A 19,721-nucleotide genomic window follows, 5' to 3' on the forward strand; every position below is an offset into this window, starting at 1 on the left:
GTAAGTTTTTTCTTCATACTCCCTTTGAGAAAATTTAAAGGATGTCTAGAAATCTCTAAACTCTTCTTGAGCACATCTATGTCTAGAAACATTTATCTTATCAAAAGGGGAGTCTATTTTGTTTTTAAAATTCTCCTTGGTAAGATTTAGGATTTGTGATGATTGGATAGACATTAGATTTAATTGATATCAGTAAGGAAATATTATGTTAATAATAATAATAATTTTTGTAGCTTACTATTTATACACAAGATAGTAGAAAGACAGATCTTCAAAGTCTAAGAAGAATAAAAACAAAGGATAAAGTCTACAAAAAGTTAGACAATTTATCTATTACCAATAGAAGGTGGATTTTAACCATTGTATTTTGTAGAGCTCTAACTAAGGGTAGCACCACATTCTTCTTTAGAATTCTCCTTAGTAGGTGGCTAAGCATGAAAGAAAGAATGATAAGTCATAGTCAAGAGAACTTTCAAGCAACTATCAAGACTCTCACTCGAGTACTCCTTCTTATCAAAGTTTCATGAAATCTTCAAAACAAATAGATATTAATAGAAATTAGGTTTCAATAATCTTTTGTCTAGCAACTATCTTAACTCAATAATATAAGAAGAATGGCATACAAAAAATAAAGATAAAAATCTTACTTTATAGAACCTCTATAAGAGAATTGGTCACATGAGACAAGCAAAATTAACATAGATTAACTATGGAAAATGTGAATTGTGATATTTAAATTTATAATTAAAAAGTGATACCTAGCTATGGAAGATGAGAATTGTGATACCTAACTCTATAATTAATAAAATTCTAGATTTTTTCTAGACCTTGAAAATCATGCATTGTGTATTCGCCGAGGATTTTGTATTGGACATTTGTCTTGTCAAAGGGAAAGTTTGTGGAAATTTTTCCTTCTCAAAGTGAAAATTTGTCAGTCTAAAAATAGACCCGTGATTGTTGATCACATGTAATGCTTTGTTTTGCATTTATCATCACACTAGAGAATCTCAAACAATTTGAGAAACTAAAACAACTTTACTATATAAAATTAAAATAAAATTCCAATACTATGATCCAAATACTAGTTGGTAAAGAGTCACCATTAGATGTTAATATGGAATAGGCATCTTGAAATCAAGAGCTCACTACCAACTTTTTAGATATATTTTTGATCTATTATGTATGGTTGTTTATAGTTTTCTCAAATAGGGAATTAATTTTCCATGGGTGTTTTCCTTTCCTTTAGCAATCATGATAGTGTAAAGTGGCCTGTCATAATGTAATGAATGACCTCACTAGGAAAGCTTTTAAAATATCAAGTGCAATTTCTAAGATATTTCTAGTCATAGATTCCAACTTTTACCTCATAAGATTTATCACACTAGAAATGATAAGGGAAGATAAGATATGTTAAGCATATAAGAAAAGTATTAGCAAAACCTTTGAATGGATCAAATGAAGGAACTTAGATCAAAGGATCATTCAAAGGGAATGAGAATTCCACCTCCAAGTACCACCATCAACAAAAATATATTACTCATTTTAGAATCAAAGTAAATAATGAAGAAACCTCTAGCAAAAGAGTAAATCTTCATTTTACCTTCAACTATAAAAGATGATCCTCATTAATCTAGTCTCTTTCACTCTCTTCTTTTGTCCAACAGTACACTCATTGGTAATCTATACATCTACACATCTGGACATTTTGGATTAAGTGTTCGAGGTTGGATTACTCTTGGATTGACATATGAGCATTGTATTGCCTTAGGGGTTCCTATTTAATCTTATTCATATCTTGACCATTAAATATGCCAAATATGGTAGACAATAACATGCAGTAACAAAATCCAACCAATTTAGCTCCAAACTCTAATCTTGAAACTTTGTGTTTGTGCTCTATGTTGGCATGACCATGTACATGTTTTCTATTGAATTATTTCTTAAATAAAGCTCTAATTTGCATATGAATACATTGCTTCTTTATTTGAATATCTTTATCAGACAACTTATTTAGTCTTCAAATGAATCAATCTAGGAATGCATCAGATTTTATTGTGATTAGAAGGGTGAGGATTTATCAAGTGCCTTGATGGTTTATAATCTAGTTATATTGTTTGTGTTTTTATCATGTTTTGCACTAACATTTTTTTGGACTTCACAAAAGCTCTGTACAGAGCCCAGACATGGGCTTGACATCATAGGTAATCATCATCATTTACATTATTCATATTTTCCTCTACTTGTTAATAAAAGATATTTATTATATATTTATCATACTTTTTCTTGGAAAAATATCCACAAGGGTCTTCACCAAAGCAAACCCATTTACAATATAGTGGCTGAGATATTGAAGGTTGGGTGGAAGCTACCATATTCAACAAGGAAACCTACATTATCACAAGGGTGGCTTTAGTAAAATATCATGGAATTCAAGTTATTTTAGCTTGAAGAGAAGATTATTAATTATATTTATTATTATTAAGATGTCAATGTAACAAAGTAAATTATAACCTATTAACTATTCATACTGAGGTTCACTTATCATCTATATTATTTTATCTAATTATATTACTACCAATGAAAGAACATCCAACAATGCGTAACTTGAATATCTTTGAAGTGAGTGGATAGTGATATGAAGGAGGCTTCATACATTACACTTAGTTGGATTTTGTAGGCATACTTCTAGAAATGGGAGGATAATAAACTAGAAAGATTATTGTGCAATTATTAACAAGACAACCAATTATAAATGCCATAATCTCATTTTGATGAAACCCTTACTAAATACATGCTTTGAAAAAAAATTATTATCAATTTGATGAAACCCTTGCCAAATACATTATGTGATAAGAAGAGTTGTAGATTTCTACCACTTAGCAATGGAAACTTGAAACCTTTCAGTTGTCTACAATGACAACTTGATACCTATTAAACGTCTACAATGGAAATTAAAACTTGTCAAAAATTTGCAATGGAAACTCGATCAACCTGAAAACCATCCAATAAATGCAAGAATAAATAGAAAAGGCACCTAAAGGAAACTTGAAATACAATAAACAACAAAGGCATGAAATGAAACTTGATGGAAAATGGTAGCTTCTTACCCAAAATGGCACCCATGCTCAATGAAATCATTCCTTGTCACACGTTAGTTCATTGATCAATCCCTCCTAATGATCAACTATTTATTGCATTAATAAGTAAGTCATGCCTTAAAAATTATAGGGATTAGTTGGACAAACTGTATAATGAAAACACAAATTATGGAATGAGCTTAACAGGGGCCTAGAAATGAATCAAATCAACCAGCCCAAAGAAATTTGTAACGGTGTAGGGTGGCCCTATATGTTGTGGAGAGATTTTTCAATGATATTGAATTCTTTTAAAACAAAAAAGGGTTTCAATAAGAACAAATCCACAACCTAAAAAATAGAAATTAAAACTTTAACAAAAGTTCAGCAGGTTGTAGTCATTACCACTCAACTTGCAATAGTAGTTTGCAAAATACTCAAAAGCTCATTTGTGACCTTTAAATTAGGTAGTAACTATATTGTTGGCATGAACACCTACATATTGTGTATTTTCATTCCAAGTGTTGACAAACCTCTATATGCCAAAAGCTATCTAACTTGATTGCATATCGTTATGTAGCCTATAGACATAATGGCATTCCTGTCATGATTGGGAATCTTACAAAACAATGGGTAGCCTGCAGACGCAATGACATTCCTATCATTCCAACTAAAATTAGGAAACCCAATTTCCACATAGAAAGGCTTTAAAAATAATGTCTCTACACAAAAAACACTAGAATGTAGAGCTCAATGAAACAACCTTAAAGAGATTCTTGTCAAAAAGTGAACCAAACTTCATTCTTCCTAATACATGGTGTGTAAACCAAACGCTCCTGTGCATGAAAAAGAAATGTTATGCTGTGATTATTTTTAAATAATGTTATTAAACCTAATTTGGTCAAAATTTTGACCAAATTGGAAAACCCTAATTTAGTTTAAATTTTGACCAAATTGGGCAAAATAACAAAAAAAAATTCAAATGGTCAAAAAAATAGGTAAAAAATTTAGTTAAAATGTACTAGTGGGTATTTGAAGGCTGAGTTACATGTTTTGAAGGGTTTGAGAGTCATTTTACATGACTATACTTGCACTTCCAACAAATTAGACTAGTTTTCCAAGCTTATATTTACTATTTTGAAGTTTTCTTGTAACTAATAACCATTCCATGGACTCAAAGACCTAGAATCCATGGAATGATGATTTCTAACCTTGTACCATATGAATCTAACTTAAAAATTATAGAAGCCTAAATGCAAAGTGTCATCATAGGCTGTAGTAGGGCATATTCCATTAAGAGTTGATGGCACAAGTGTAGCAGCATGAGTTTGGGTTGAATAACATGAACTTTTTATGTTTGGAATTGTTTTATATAGTGGATTTAATGGTGAATTAATCACCAATTGATCTTAGAAAGGTTTGAGAATGTGAGATTGGAGAAACCCTTAAAATAAGGGTTTACAGGAACCAAAATGGGGCTTTTGGTATTCTAGATGTTTTGGGTCTAATTCCTCTTAGATTTAGAAGTTTTGGGAAATATCTTGAGACTATCCAAGAGTTTAGATCTTGGGGATATTTCTAAGTGGTAGTTGCTTTGTAAAACCACCTACTTTTGAATATATTTGCAAGGGTACAAGTTTAATACTTGAATTGGGTCCAAAATACTTGTAATACCCCAAAATTGTCTTATTGTCATCTCAACCAATTCTAGTCTATCTAATCAATTCCTAAGTCCTATGTCACTAGGCAATTCTAGTTTTGATTATCACTACTTGACTTAATTGTCAAATGCAAAAAAACCCTAAATCTGCATTAATCAGGACATCTATTTAATTCCTAAAGTATTGACTCATATTAGTCACATTAAACCTATTGATTAGGATTTAATTTAATTATTAATTATTTATACTTAAATTAAATTAAATTATCACCTAAAGGCTAATGTACTAAGGGATTAAATTTATTTAATTTAATAATTATGCTTATTTTAATTAACTGAATATGATTATTCAATTAAATGAAAAAGGCATTTATGAGATCATATCTTACTTATTAAATTAAATAAATCTTCTCTTCATTTCTAAATGGAAACTCTGAGTGAACTATCTCTTGAATTGGAATCAATCTAGTTAACTTGATCTTATACCCTATGACAAGTTCAATTAATTGCTCATCACACTCAGATTTGAAACAGTTGACTTCACTTGCATAAGGAAGTTTCCATTTCAACTGAATCTTCTCTCTGATCCTGACCATCGATCTAAACTGATCTCACCCATTGATGGATTCCAGGAATTCTGTTTAAGAGGCTCATAATTCCTCATTATAGAGGTTGAATTGAATTGCTATTGAAACTCTGGTTAACTATGCACTTATTTTCTCATTATTAGCATACACTTTCATTTCTTAGATTAAGAATCATTTTATTTTTAATATGCATACATCTACTTAATCTTACTATATATGTTCTTAGATTAAATGCATATCTCATTTTAGAATAATTGCACTCATATAGGCTTAATTGCATTTAAATCCTTCGTTATAGCATGGTCTAATTGCCTCTACCTCAAATTTGAGAGCATAAGTAGGAAAAATCCACCTAGATAGAAGGCAATAGGGAGTCTGGCAAGAATCCTCTTGGGTGAACAATCTCATGTTCATTCCAAGATGAATCCACATATAAAGACCATGTTGAAGTGTGTGTGTTAAACAGAGGCAACATTGCATGCATACTTTTTTGGTGCCCACCGTGGGGTTGAGGAAATCAATTTCTCTGGCCTCATCTACATTTTTTTCTATTATCTTAGCATTATGTCTGTACTATTCCATATAGACATTTGAATCTTCATGCAAGACATTCCATTTTTGTGTGAGGATTTGAAGGTTCTCGCATGAAGTTTTAAACCATATCACATGAAAAAATACCATATTGTGCAAGTCTTCACGTGGCACATCATTTTCTAACACAACTTGGTGAAAGATTTCATGTGACCCTACACAAGATTTCATGCAAAATTCTACAACAACACGTTCAATTTTATCACTTTTCAGTATTCTATTCATTCAATTTTTCTAATGTGTTTTTCTCTGGATCTTTATTATTCTATTTCTTTGGTTTTCTATAGCTTAACTATTGTCTACAAGATTTTTTGATGAAGATTTTTTATAAAACCCCCTCAAATAAAAATTGACCCTTGTTTATAGGATGATTGCTAAAGATACGTTTGATGAAGACTACTTTTAAAACCCACAAAATAACATGTCTTCATTCTTGCTTCCAAAACATAGATTAATTAAGGCTTGTGAACTTCCTAGGGTGCAAGATAGAAGAATAGGGGATTATGCTCTTCATCATTTGGAGGTCATGACCAAGGGTGAATCAAAAACCTAAATGCTTCTAAAAGATGACATTCTAAAGAAGGAAAGTAGCTTAGTGGTTTTCTAGTACAAGTCCTTTTCTATGAAGAGATGATGGTTTCCTTTTAGCGAATTAGAATCTTGAGAAAGGACAAGTTTGGATTGATTAAGCTAATTTGGTAAATTAACTTGTTCTTCATGTTTGGGCGAGGAAATAAGGTAGAGGATTATGCTCTTTCCCCTTGGGGGAAATAAAAAACTCAGACCCTTAAATCCAAACCACTAGTTCGATTCAATCCTTTAGATGGCCTATCGGAGTGATCCAACCTCTGGGAATGACCCAAGTGAGCACACTCCTTTCGTTGGAGATTCTAACACACTATAATCAAGATTCTTTGTAGAGTGAAAGACTCCAAAGTCAGATTAATTTCTTTCCCTTGATTCTTGATATCACATATCAAGGGGAAGCTCTATCTATTACACTAGCCGGTGCTGACCCTAGTCTTGCTAAGAAAGTGTGTGCACTCTTAGATGTCAGTGTGGGTTGCTGGTCTCAACTCTTCTTGTAGAGCCACCAAGAATTAATATGAACAGAAGCCAAGTAAAGCCTTGTAGTTAGAAGCCACCCAGTTCACCTCTAAAAGGAGGCATAATATTTTTCCAAGGAGGGGGGAGAATCTCTCCTATAGAACTCACCATAGGCATGCTACTAGACATTTGAAGGTGGTATACATGCTTGTCCCCTATTGCAAGGGTGCTCATTTAGTATATACTATTGAGTCCTTTAAATACACCAAAAATACAAGTTCTCTCTAGGGGGTGACATGGCTATGTGAGGTGCATCCATGCGCATAAGATGTGGGAAAAAGGTTTTTCCTTCTCTAAAATTTTCTATTTCTAGGGATAAAGTGTGTTTTTTATCAAGTCCAAAACATGTCCAAACTTCCTCAAAAAAGCTAAGAGTCAAGACTCCCTTGTCCCCTGAGTTGCTTTGCCCTTAGTTGGATTGTATTTGACTACTGATTGCTTCCCAATGTCTTGTTTAAAAACACTTTGCCTTAGTTGAAACTTAAACACTTTCCAAAAAAAAAAAATTCAGAGTCTACCTTGTTGTCTATCCAACAAATCAGTCCAACTAGTCTGTCCAATCTGTCCAAACAATCAAGAAATATCTTTGAAATCCAACTTTGTTATCAGTCTGGTCTTGAATTTCACACGGTCTTGCATTTCCTTGGGCAAAAATTCACATTTTCGCACGAGCCAATTCAGGTCTTCATGCGAGAACTTGCATATGCCCATGTGAGATCTTGCCAACTATCTTTGTTAGTCCTATCACTTCTTCATGCAAGCCACAAAAACTCTTCATGCGAGTTTAGATATTTGTTCCAAGATTTTGTGCCACTTAGTATACTTTCTTGCGTGGCTTATAGAGAATCTTTGCATGAGACCTTGCTATAAAATTATCAAAATAGCTTATTCAACCAACTTGTGACCTACATTTAGTCTATTTCCTACATTAAGTTTTCCCTTCTTTATTTGTACACAATCCCAAACAATGTCATTTAGCTTAAGTGAAGATTTGTGATCCACACTTTGACTAGTCTTGTCCTTTAGTTCTCTGGATTCTAATTCTTTAGTGCTTGTCATACTACGCATTATGATAGTCATAACCTTTGGCTATTCTAGCCTTCAAATTAGATTACTCATGCTTTAGTATATAGCATTCTTGTCTTGTCTTGTTGAGACTGTTTTTGTGCAGTCCCTGTCCAGGTTCTTGTTTCTTGTCCTTGTCTATGATTGTCGCAACAAGAAATGACAATGTGTTTTATCCTCTTAGACTTAGATGAGGTCATGCTAGGGGTCATAATAATGGTAGAGGTTTCCTTCCTTTTTTTACATAGTCTACATCTAATTCGTCTAGTGAGGCATCTTCATGATCTCCCTCACCCGTTAGGTCACCTCGAGTCTAGTCAACATTTTCCATAAACCTACAAAAAACTAGAAATCCTTTATATCAAGAGGATCCTAAGACTGGTAGAGGTCCTATAGCTCCAAAAAAAATTTCTAACTTTCTTTTCAAAGGACATTTTGAAACACAACATATAGAAACTGAATACGTTCCTATAATGACTAATCATGAACCTAAACATGGCAGTCACAGTAGACATCAAGAACCTGAACATGGTAGTCACAGTAGACATCAAGAACCACCTAGGAATGACAAAGAGAAAGAGAAAGACCATGAAACTGATGAGGAATAGGAAGAGGTGGAAATACTCCCTGAACACATAGCAAAATATTGAAAGGCAAAAAATTTCAAAAGGTCATGAGAATTCTACTCAACGAAGAGAAAGAAAAGTACTTTCTCAAACTTGCCCAAGAGGGAGCTAAGCTACCCTCTCATTTTAATGTGGAAACCATTATTACACCTAAAGAGGAAACTAAGACTTCCAAACTCCAAAAACAACTAAAAATTATGTAAGACTGACTAGCTTAGATGATGCATGAGAAAGAGAAACCCACAAAAATGTACACATTAGATGCTCTTTGTCCATTTCCATTTGACAAGAGCATAAACATGCCTCCTTTCCCATGAGGTGTAGAGCTACCTAAGTACAAAAAGTACTTTGGTACCATTGACCCCAAAGATCATTTGCGGGAATTTAGCACCTTGTCTATGGAATTTATACATGACCAGATATACCTCATGCGTTTATTCCCTAAAAGCCTAGGTGGTTAGGCTTTGGAGTGGTTCTCACACTTACCTCCTGATATCAAGATGTTTGATGAAATTTCCAACTTATTTGTTTAGTAGTATTCTCATAACATTCAACACCCTATAAGCATTCAAGATCTATGCAACCTTAAGTAGAAAGTGGGAGAACCTTTTATCACATTCCACCAATGGTGGAGATAATTATATACTAAATATTCATGCAAAATTCTAGAAATGGAAAAGCTTGACATTTTTACGAATAATCTTTTACTTGATTTCAGGTATAGAGTCCAACTTCAAGGTCCACATACCTTTGAAGACATGATCACATAGGCTATCTGTATTCAGGAATTTATGGTCAAGAAAGGTGAACTCACTCTTTAGAAGGACACAAAAAAGGTTCCACCTCCAACAGGGATAAAACCAAATATTTCAACAAGAACTAAGAAATTGTACATGATGGAGTCACTCCCAAACCTACTAAGGCAAAATTTAATCTCATGGATGGTCTCAATGTAGCCAAAAATGATGAGAAGCCTCCTCTCGACAACAAGGCATCTGGCAATAAATATAGAAACTCATGGGTCAAACGTCCTAAGCAAGAGTATACACCCCTGGGTGAACCTTTGGATGTGGTTTACAAAACATTACTACAACACAAGCTTATTTCACCAATGGACAACCCTCATCCCTATGATCTGCAACCACACCTGCCATGGTGGAATGAAACCTCATTCTATGAGTATCACCAAAATAAGGGACACAAAACTAGCAAATGCATAAACTTGTGCCATAAAGTCCAGGATATGATTGATGCTAGTGAACTTGTGGTAGATGGACATAACAAGAACTCAGATCACAAGGCGTTCAAAGAGCCTTTCCTAGCCTATGAAAAAGGAGAGACTTCAAAATCAAAACCCAACAACAAGGTCAACTATGCATATTCTAATGATGACAACATGATTAACATAGTTGAACCTGTGGATTCTAAATATTGGGATGTCATCACCATTAAGGGCAAACATGATAACGATAAACCCAAGACACCATTTATCTTGAGGTGCCTTACTTCCAACGCAATAGATAACACACCTTCACAACACTGTGCTAGTTCTGTTACTTGTTCTCACACCAAGTTGGTGTTCAAAGGCCATGTGCCTTCTACTGTTGATCCTGAACAACATAAAGACAAAGCCTTTGTTGGTCCATATGGAAAAGGTGTGAAACTCACAACAAACTCAACGACAACCAATTATAGTGTTCTTGATCAACTGAAACAAACTAATGCACAAATATCCATCTTTGAGCTACTTAAAATCTCACCTGCTCACAAGAAGATTATGGACAAAGCCCTCACTGAGGCAAATGTTCCTCAAGATCTTAATCTTGATCAATTTTAATCCATGGTAGGTCACCTGACCTCACTTTATCTTATGACCTTCTCTAAGGAGGATGATAACTCACTAAGTCACCTACACAATCAACCTCTACACATCGAGGTTATGATCCATCAGACATGTGTTTGTTGGGTACTCATTGATAACGGTGTTGGTCTAAAAATTGTCTTTGTTGCTATGCTTAGACAATTGAATTATTCTAAGGACTATATTAATCCTCAATGCAAGATCACCATCAAAGCATATGATGAAGTGGAATGAAAGTTTCTAGGTCTTATGGTCTTACCCATTCGCGTTGGTCCTATAGAAAGGGATGTCACCTATCAGGTGCTCGACATTCCCTTGGCTTACTATATTTTGTTAGGATGGCCACGGATACATGAGATGCACACTGTGCCATCCACATTTCTCCAATGCATCAAATTCCTATTTCATGGCTTCAAAGTTACTATTCCTGTCACTAATAGCTATACCTGCAATATGCTCAAAGCTACTAAAACTTTCATTCCTTCTAGCCATGAATCCATTGATTATCATGACCATAAGCTAAAAAAAATTGAGCAATCATTCAAACTAAGAGAAATTGGCATGGGAGAGTATCATATTGAACCAGTGTTATCATTAACATCTCTTCCAAAATCTCCTCATCATTATGGGAGACCATTAGAGGCAAAGAAGCCATTTGTGCTGACACCTCAAACCAACTATAATGGCACTTTTATTAATGCTATAGTTCCCCTAAAGGATGAAAGTGAAAATAGAGTCATTTTTGCATGGCTTTATAGAGAAGAGACTCTAGTACACTTAACAGAGCAAGCTTGAGAAATCACTCCTGAGAAATATGGACCTGGTCTTAGGCTTATGAAGTAGTTTGGTTACAAGGGAACTGGCCCTATTGAGTGAAATAAAAATGGCCTAATTGATCTTATCAAGGCAACAGGTCAAAGAAACAATGATACAACTGGCCTAGGATTTAAGAAGGTTCCTTTCCATTTGGGACCTAATAAATTCATACCAGAACTTGAGAGTTCATCTAGAAATGAGTCACAAGCTGAGTCAAACACTCAAGAGGAATAATCTGATGATGAGGATCCCTATCATTATCCTATTCCTCATGATCTTGCTAAATTCTTTGTTGAGCCAGATGACTTTGCACCACGCGTTAGCACTGTGGATGATACTAGTGATTCTTCTGAGGATAATACTAAGCAACCCAAAGACCATTTAGAAAAGGGAGAGTCTAGTCAGTCATTACATATTGAGTATCTATGTAAGAACCCAGATGGTGAAGGTGAGTATGTCCCTATCACTGTTGGGGAGTTTTATAGTCTCTCACCATGTAGCATTGATTCTAAGCAATATGAGTTTGACTCTCTTTCAGAATTGACTATTAATAAAGTCATTGACCAAGTTCATGTCTATGGAAACCAAATTGAAGTGGGTGAAATGTCTAGGGTTAGGTCGGATGGGTCTGATCCAACTGGTGTCCTAGAGTCATCAATTGCTAATGTTAGTACTCAAAGGCATTCAAACACATCTGTGGATGAAGTCACCATAGGTCTCAAATTTCTGGTCCAAGAACTTAATGACTATACCTTGAATGCAATTGAACCAACCACTACTCTTTCACCCACACATCTTGAGCTTACAAACTAGAACCCTAATGCATCTAGTGAAGTCCCCATATTCTAGAATGACTATGCTCTCACCTACTACCTAAATGTTATCAAACCTATAACATCTTCCACCAATGAACAAAGCATCAACATGACTGAAGCTGACATCAAATATTTCAGTCATACAGTTAAAAAGAAAAAATACAAAAGGTTCAATGGTGAAAACCACATTGTGACAATGTTGGAACTCAAAAAAGTAAAAACAAAAGATGTATCCAAGGGTGAAAACCTCTCTGAGGCACCCATAGATGAGATATTCGATGCACTTCCAAGTCACTTTCAAGAGAGATCATCAATGTTGATAGAGCCAACATGGCCAATTAACCTAGGTACAGAAGAACATCCTCATATGATACATTTGGCATAATCATTGTCACCTGAAGAAATGGAAGAGTTCATTGCCTTTTTTTAGAGAAAAGAAGATAAAAATTTTTTGGACATATTTTGACATGCCAGGACTAGATCCTAATCTTGTCATGCATCACTTTTCCATAGCATCAGGCATCAAACTAGTTAAATAGAAAATTCCAAAAATGCATCCTGACATTGCATTACTTGTCAAAGTAGAACTAGAGAAACTTTTAAAAGCTAGTTTCATTTGTGCAATTGATTATGCTGAATGGATATCCAATATTGTTCTAGTTTTCAATAATGATAAATCTATCAAGGTTTGTATTGACTTTTGTGATCTCAAATTGGCATGCCTTAAGGACAATTTTTCGCTTCCCAATATTGATATGATAGTGGACATGATGGCCGGCTATTAGATATACTCACTTATGGATGACTTTTCTGGTTATAATGAGATAAAAATTGCGCTAGAAGACTAGGATAAAACTACTTTCACATGTGCATGGGGGACCTTTTTTTGGAATGTAATGCCATTTGGCTTGAAAAATGCTGATGCAACCTATCAACGAGCAATAACTACAATTTTCCATGACATGATGCATAAGACCATGGAGGACTATGTGGATGATACCTTGGTCAAAAGTACCAAACAAAATACTCATCCGAAAGATTTAGGACCCATCCTAGATTGCATGGAAAAATTTAGCTTGCAACTCAATCCTACGAAATGTGCATTCGATGTCACATCAAGAAAGTTGCTAGGATACATCATCTCTCCAAAAGGAATTGAGGTGGATCTAGAGAAAGTACAAGCCATAATGGATATGCCACCACCTTAGAACATTAGTCAGATAAGAGGTCTACAAGGAAGGCTCCAATACATTCATAGGTTTATCTCACAATTTTCGAATAGATCACAACCCTTCACAAAGACTTTACATAAGGGTGTGAAATTCAATTGGAGTTAGGATTGTGAGCAAAGCTTAACACAGATCAAACAATATCTTATCAACCCACCAATCCTAATGCCTCCTATCCATGGGAAGTCTTTGCTTTTGTATATTTTAGCAACTAAAATATCTATAGGAATCCTATTAGCTTAGGAAGACAATGGCAACAAAGAGAGAGCTATTTACTACTTGAGTCACACATTGATCTCTTATGAGAGGAACTATAGCATCATTGAGAAAGCTTGCTTGGCAGTAGTCTTTGCTTCCCAAAATTTGAGACACTACATGCTTGCCCACACTATGTAGCTTGTGGCTAAAATAGATCCACTGAAGTACTTGCTCAGTAAGGTAGCTCTTATAGGAAGATTGGCTAAGTGGGTTATGATACTCAGTGAGTTTGACATCCAATATGTTGAATGCAAAGCTATTAAAGGACATGTGATTGCAGATCAGTTGGTTGATGCACCTATGCAGAGTCTCCTGCCAATGAACATTGATTTCCCTAATGAGTCAATCTTGACACTCACACACCAAATGTGGATCATGTTCTTTGATGGGTCCTTCACACAATAGGGATTTGGTGCTGGATTACTCTTCATAACACCACAAAGATATTCATTGCCCAAAGCATATAAGATTTTGTTTCCTTGTACAAATAAAATTGCTAAATATGAGGCTTTGATCAATGGCATGAAAATTAGCAAAATTACTATACAAAAAGTTTCAAAGGATGGGAATATATCAATTTGACACAGAAGAGTATGCAATGGATTATAAACCTTTAAATACACCAGTAATCTGTCTAGCTCGTCGATTTCTTTGGGATCCCGTGAGTATTCACTTTTTAAATAAGCACTCTTCTTTTGAATGAAGAGAACTTTTTGCTTCTAAAGAACTTGTGAAGAGCATTTATCTTACTTATTCTTCAACAAGAGACCTAAATATCAGTAGTAAAAAAATGATAAAATCTATTCTAAAGCATAAAAAGGTGAGAAAAATAGCCCTAGGAATCAAAATTCAGACTAATGATGATGAGTTACTTCTTAATATTAAAATGGAAGAAAAAGAAAATTTTGAAAATTTCAAATGCTTTCAATAAATTGGTACCCGATTGAAACATGTATTACCTTGTCCCCTATTGGTAATAAGTGAACGTTGGTTTCGTGAAAAAACACGGGATGATAAATTCTTATTCACCTTTAATAAGAATATCTCCTAAAATTTTTTTGAGGCAGCAAAAACTTCTATCTCGCTATGAACCCGAGTACACATCTTCAGCTAAACAATCATACCATGAGCACGAAAATATCCTCAGGTCTCTCGGCTAGTTAGGCATGCCAAAAGACGTAGCTAAGAAGGATTACTATGATTAAAAACCTCATAAGTTTTTGTATGATCAATTTTTGAATCCTAACCCTCTAGAGTATTTTGCAAGAAGAGTAATCCAATTCGTATTTGCACTCAAATTGGCAAAATTGATGTCTCCTTACATCATATGGATTCCAAGCATTCATGAACTGAATGATTACTTTTATCTTATTGCATTATTGGTAGAACTCCTTGGGGATTCATATAATCCGATTGATGGTGAAAAATAAACCACCATCAAACAAAATATTGTTGTTATTGCCTCAACTGATATTCCAAAAAAAATTGATCCAGTTCTAATAAGTCCTCCTCATAGTAAACGAAGATTCGATACATTTATCAATAGTAAAAAGTTGTCTGCCCCATATTGAGAAAAAGAATTTCCTTTGCTTTTACGTAACAAAGGGTTCTACTTAAAAAAAAGAATGGAATTGCTATAAAAAATTTGGGTTAACTACCAAACACTTTACTATGCAAGATCTAGCAAAACTTGCTGATGAAATATTTCTAATTAGCATGAGCCAAAATACTTCAGCTATAGACAATGATATAATTGGAGTAGCTTTGTATAGATCAAATTGGGGTCCTTTTAATTATAATCTGAAGTTCAGTGAATTTTTTCAAGGACTTCCTTATAAGATAGGAAAAGCCATTATACAGAATAAACTAACGTATTTAAAAAATTCTCTAAGGCTTAATCTAGATTTCAAGGGTCGAAGGGAAAACTATTTGCATCAATGGTATTTAGAACCTTCAATTGTCAAAACAATTGTGAAAGAGTTAGAAGTATTTGGTAACTCTTAGCTTGTAATCAACCAAGTTAATAATGTGTATCAAAAAAAGGATGAGAAACTAATTTTGTACAAGTGCATGGTTGATGACTTGAAGAAGTATTTTACACACATTACCTTCAAGCAAGTTCCATGACCAGATAATAAAGTGGCTGATGCCATGGCTACTTTGGCCTCCCTACTACAGATGCTTGAAAATCATCTCTGACATGAGTTCTTGATGGAAGCGTTACACTACCTAGCCTATGACATCCCTAATTCTAGGATGATTTATTCTATTGTAGGATAGGAATCATCTCGCTACCATCACATTTTTCCTATCTTTGTAATCAAACCATTCTAGAAGGTCTAACCTGGAATAAGAAATGTTATCTAATCCATAATGCTTCATAGTATGTCATTATTAATGATGATCTATATGGGAGAGGTCTCGATGGAACACTCCTTAGGTGTTTAGAAATTGAAGAGTCCAAATGCACACTAATTGACATTCACAAGGGCATTTGCAGATCCCACTCAAATGGCTTGACACCAGCTCAAAAAATCCTTAGAGCTAGTTACTATTGGCCTAAAATGGAGAAAGAAGCTATCAAGTACACTAGATCCTACAAGTAGTGTTAGCTTCATGGGAATCTAATCCATGCTCAAACTAGAGAGCTAATTCCATTTATTGTAACATGGCCATTTCAACAATGGGCCTTTGATTTGGTGGGTCAGATTCACCCAACCTCTTCTAATGCACATAAGTTCATTATCACAACTACAGATTACTTCACAAAGTGGGTAGAGACGGTACCTCTTGTAGTCACCACTAGAAAAAGTATAGCTCTTTTTATCACAAACTACATCATCTACAGATATGGTGTACCATCCTCAATCATTACTGAAAATGGAGGACAATTCAAGAACAAAGACCTCAAGGAACTATGCAAGAAATTCAAAATCACACAACATTGGTCTTCCATCTATTACCCCCAAGGTAATGGCCAAGCTAAGGCATCCAATAAGGTGATCTTCAAAATCCTTCATCACACAATCAAAAAATTAGGGAGAGACTGGCATCTATAGATTAATCCAGCCTTATGGGTGTATAGGAAAAGCATCAGGACTCCAATGGGCATGACTCACTTTGCTTTGGTTTATGAAGTGGATGTTGTGCTTCCAATAGAGGTCGAGAATCCTACCTTAAAAATCTCTATGAAGGATCTTATTACTGATGATGACTATAGGATAGCTCAACTTCAAGAGCTAGTGTTACTAGATGAACGTCGAGAAGTGGCATGTGATCATCTACGAGCCTATCAACAATGAATGTCAAGAAGCTACAATCAGAAGATTAGGCCATGTGACTTCTAGCTGGGTGATCTCATTTTGAGAGAGAACCCTAAGAACCAATAGCAACTAGTCCAAAAAGGGAAGTTTGAACCAAACTGGCTCAGTCCTTACATAATTACTATAGTATATGGATCCGGTGCCTACTAGCTTTCCACAACCAAAGGAGAAGTGCTCAAGGAACCTATCAACACTCTCCACCTAAAGAATTTTACAATGATCTAATATCAGTAGCTCTTTGTACATATCTATATGTCCTAAAAAAAATCATAAAAATCAAAAAGAGTCATAAAAAAATTGTTACCTTGGTGAAAAGCTAGCAATAGGCACCTTGGTAACACCAAAAAAATTGAAAAATTACAAAAATACAAAAAATCAAAAAAGGAAAAATACAAAAAAATTGAAAAAAAAAGAAAAGTGTCATTCATGAAAACCTGGAAATAGGCATCATGGTTGAAAAAAAAATGAAATCTCTACCAAGATGGTGAAAACCTGGTAAATAGGTGCCTCTTGTCCCCAATGCTCCATCTTGCGGCACATCTTCTGGCTTCCTGTATAGTTGCTTTCCTACTTTTCCCACTTTTTGCTCATGTATCCATGGATCGAGTCTTGTCACAGCTCGATGGCATTCCCCTTAAGTGTCATTCTTTTCAAGATTCTCCTCATAGAATCTCTTTCATGATAGTCTCTAGTCATTCTGTCTACCTACTATCACTAGTGTCACACTTTTTGAGATTCTACCCATAGAATCTCTTTCGCAAAAATCACCAGTCATTTTGGCTGGGTCTACCTACTATCGCTAAGTGTCACTCTTTTCAAGATTCTCCTCATCGAATCTCTTTCACAACAGTCACCAGTTGTTTCAACTACACCTACCTACTGTTGCTCAAGTCATCTCTCCATATTCCTTTATGGAAGATCTCTCTTGCATCAGTCGCCAGTAATTCTGGCTATGTCTGTCTACTGTCACTCAATCCTCTTAGGTTCTTCACCTCAAAGATTCCTCTTTGACCTCAGTCACTAGTTGTTCTAACTATGTCTGACTAATATTGTCACCCTACTGAAGAGATTTCTTTCAAATATGTTCTGGATACTAATACCTGATATCAATCCTATGCAACAAAAATGAACTCAAAATGACATACTTGTTTGGATATGTTGAGCATTTTCTTTGTGTGTTTTGTTTTCACTTTTTCATGTCTTCTCAAGCAACTCGATGATGTCATTTTGACTAGAGAAGTCATGACTAGGGGCATGATCTTTTCTTTTCTTTCTGTCTATGATTTAGGTCCAATTGGTTGACCTATTCTAATAAAAGGGGTGTCCACTATAAGAGCCTTCATCTCATATTGGATGGTAGGGTGTACCTCGACTCCTTTTATATGAATATGTCAATAATGTTGGTTCTTCTCCTTGTTTGTTAGAGTTAATTCTTCATGCTACAGTACATACTAATACTCATCCTACTAAGTGAATGTATGGGTCACTGCAAGTATATCTAGCACACTTCTGTCTCTGGTTATGAATGCAAAGGTCATTGTGGATAGAAGAATTACTAAGTACTTAGCATAAGATGGATCTCATGTGTGTTTGGTGCATCTTCCATGCAAGCAACATTCTAGTCATCCTAACATTTATGTTTTGATGCTTATGTTAACTTGCTACAATAAAAGGGACAAATGTTCTAGTCATTCTGGCTTCTCATGCCTTGAATGCTTACATTTAATCCTGATAAACTTACAATGTATGTCCTATTAATATTCCCATGATTGCAATGTCAGTGGGAATTGTAAAAAATATGGGATTTTTTCCTATACTCAGTGATGATAAATGGTTAAGGCTTGGTAATCAGACCTAGGGTTGCACTTAACATAGTCTTGCATTGCATACTTTATTTGCACATGCATGCAATTCAATTGCAACTCTATTTCATCCTTCGCAATGAGGGACTGTGGATCTTTAAAAACGTATCAGGATTCTCCATGGATGCACAAGCATTTGGTTCTTTGGTTTGTATTCATGTGCTCCTAGACGGGGTAATTGTTACTGTCAAGCAAAGATATGCAACACTACATGAGATGTCAGTTCAATTCCATATGCATTGCATCCATATACTCCTATCATCTACACTACATAATCACATCATATCAAATCAAAAATGCATTCATAACATACCACATGCATCTCATAATCATCACATAAACATCTCAAGTACATCAAAGTAAAGCACAGACACTGACAATGACATGTACACAGGGATACTTAGCTCAAAATCTCATATATTGTATATCAAAAATGTGTGTGAGTATAAAAAGTGAGCGCTACTCAAGCGCTATTAGTAAAAAATGATACGAAATGGTGCTAGCACACCAATGGATACATAGCCAAAATAAAAATTGGGGATAAAAATAATCAATAGCTAGCTATACCCTACACCATCACCCCTAGTAGCTAGCAGAGGGGGAGGAGGTGGCATATCTAGTCTCACAGGAGGATGTGCACCCTGGAATCTCAGGCATACTAGGAAAATTGAAGGACCTGCTGAGCCTCATTAGGCACAACTGTAGAGTATGCTAAGAAGTAATAAGCCACTCAAGCCATCTGCAATCTGACCTCATCCTACAATGTCTCCACCCTCTGCTCGACTATCTGTACCTGCTCCTGTAATCTTAGGATCTCCTGATCCCACTTAGCCATTCATGCATCCCT

At 35.0% G+C, this 19,721-nt stretch overlaps 1 pseudogene; it reads right to left on the bottom strand.

The window, feature by feature from the left end:
- Positions 1–19,721, bottom strand: part of LOC149542568 (uncharacterized) — a 137,910-nt pseudogene that overhangs the window by 118,030 nt on the left and 159 nt on the right.

Source organism: Cupressus sempervirens, chromosome 8 (assembly GCF_028749045.1).
Source record: "Cupressus sempervirens isolate cs-2001-9-10 chromosome 8, ASM2874904v1, whole genome shotgun sequence".
NCBI lineage: Eukaryota > Viridiplantae > Streptophyta > Pinopsida > Cupressales > Cupressaceae > Cupressus > Cupressus sempervirens.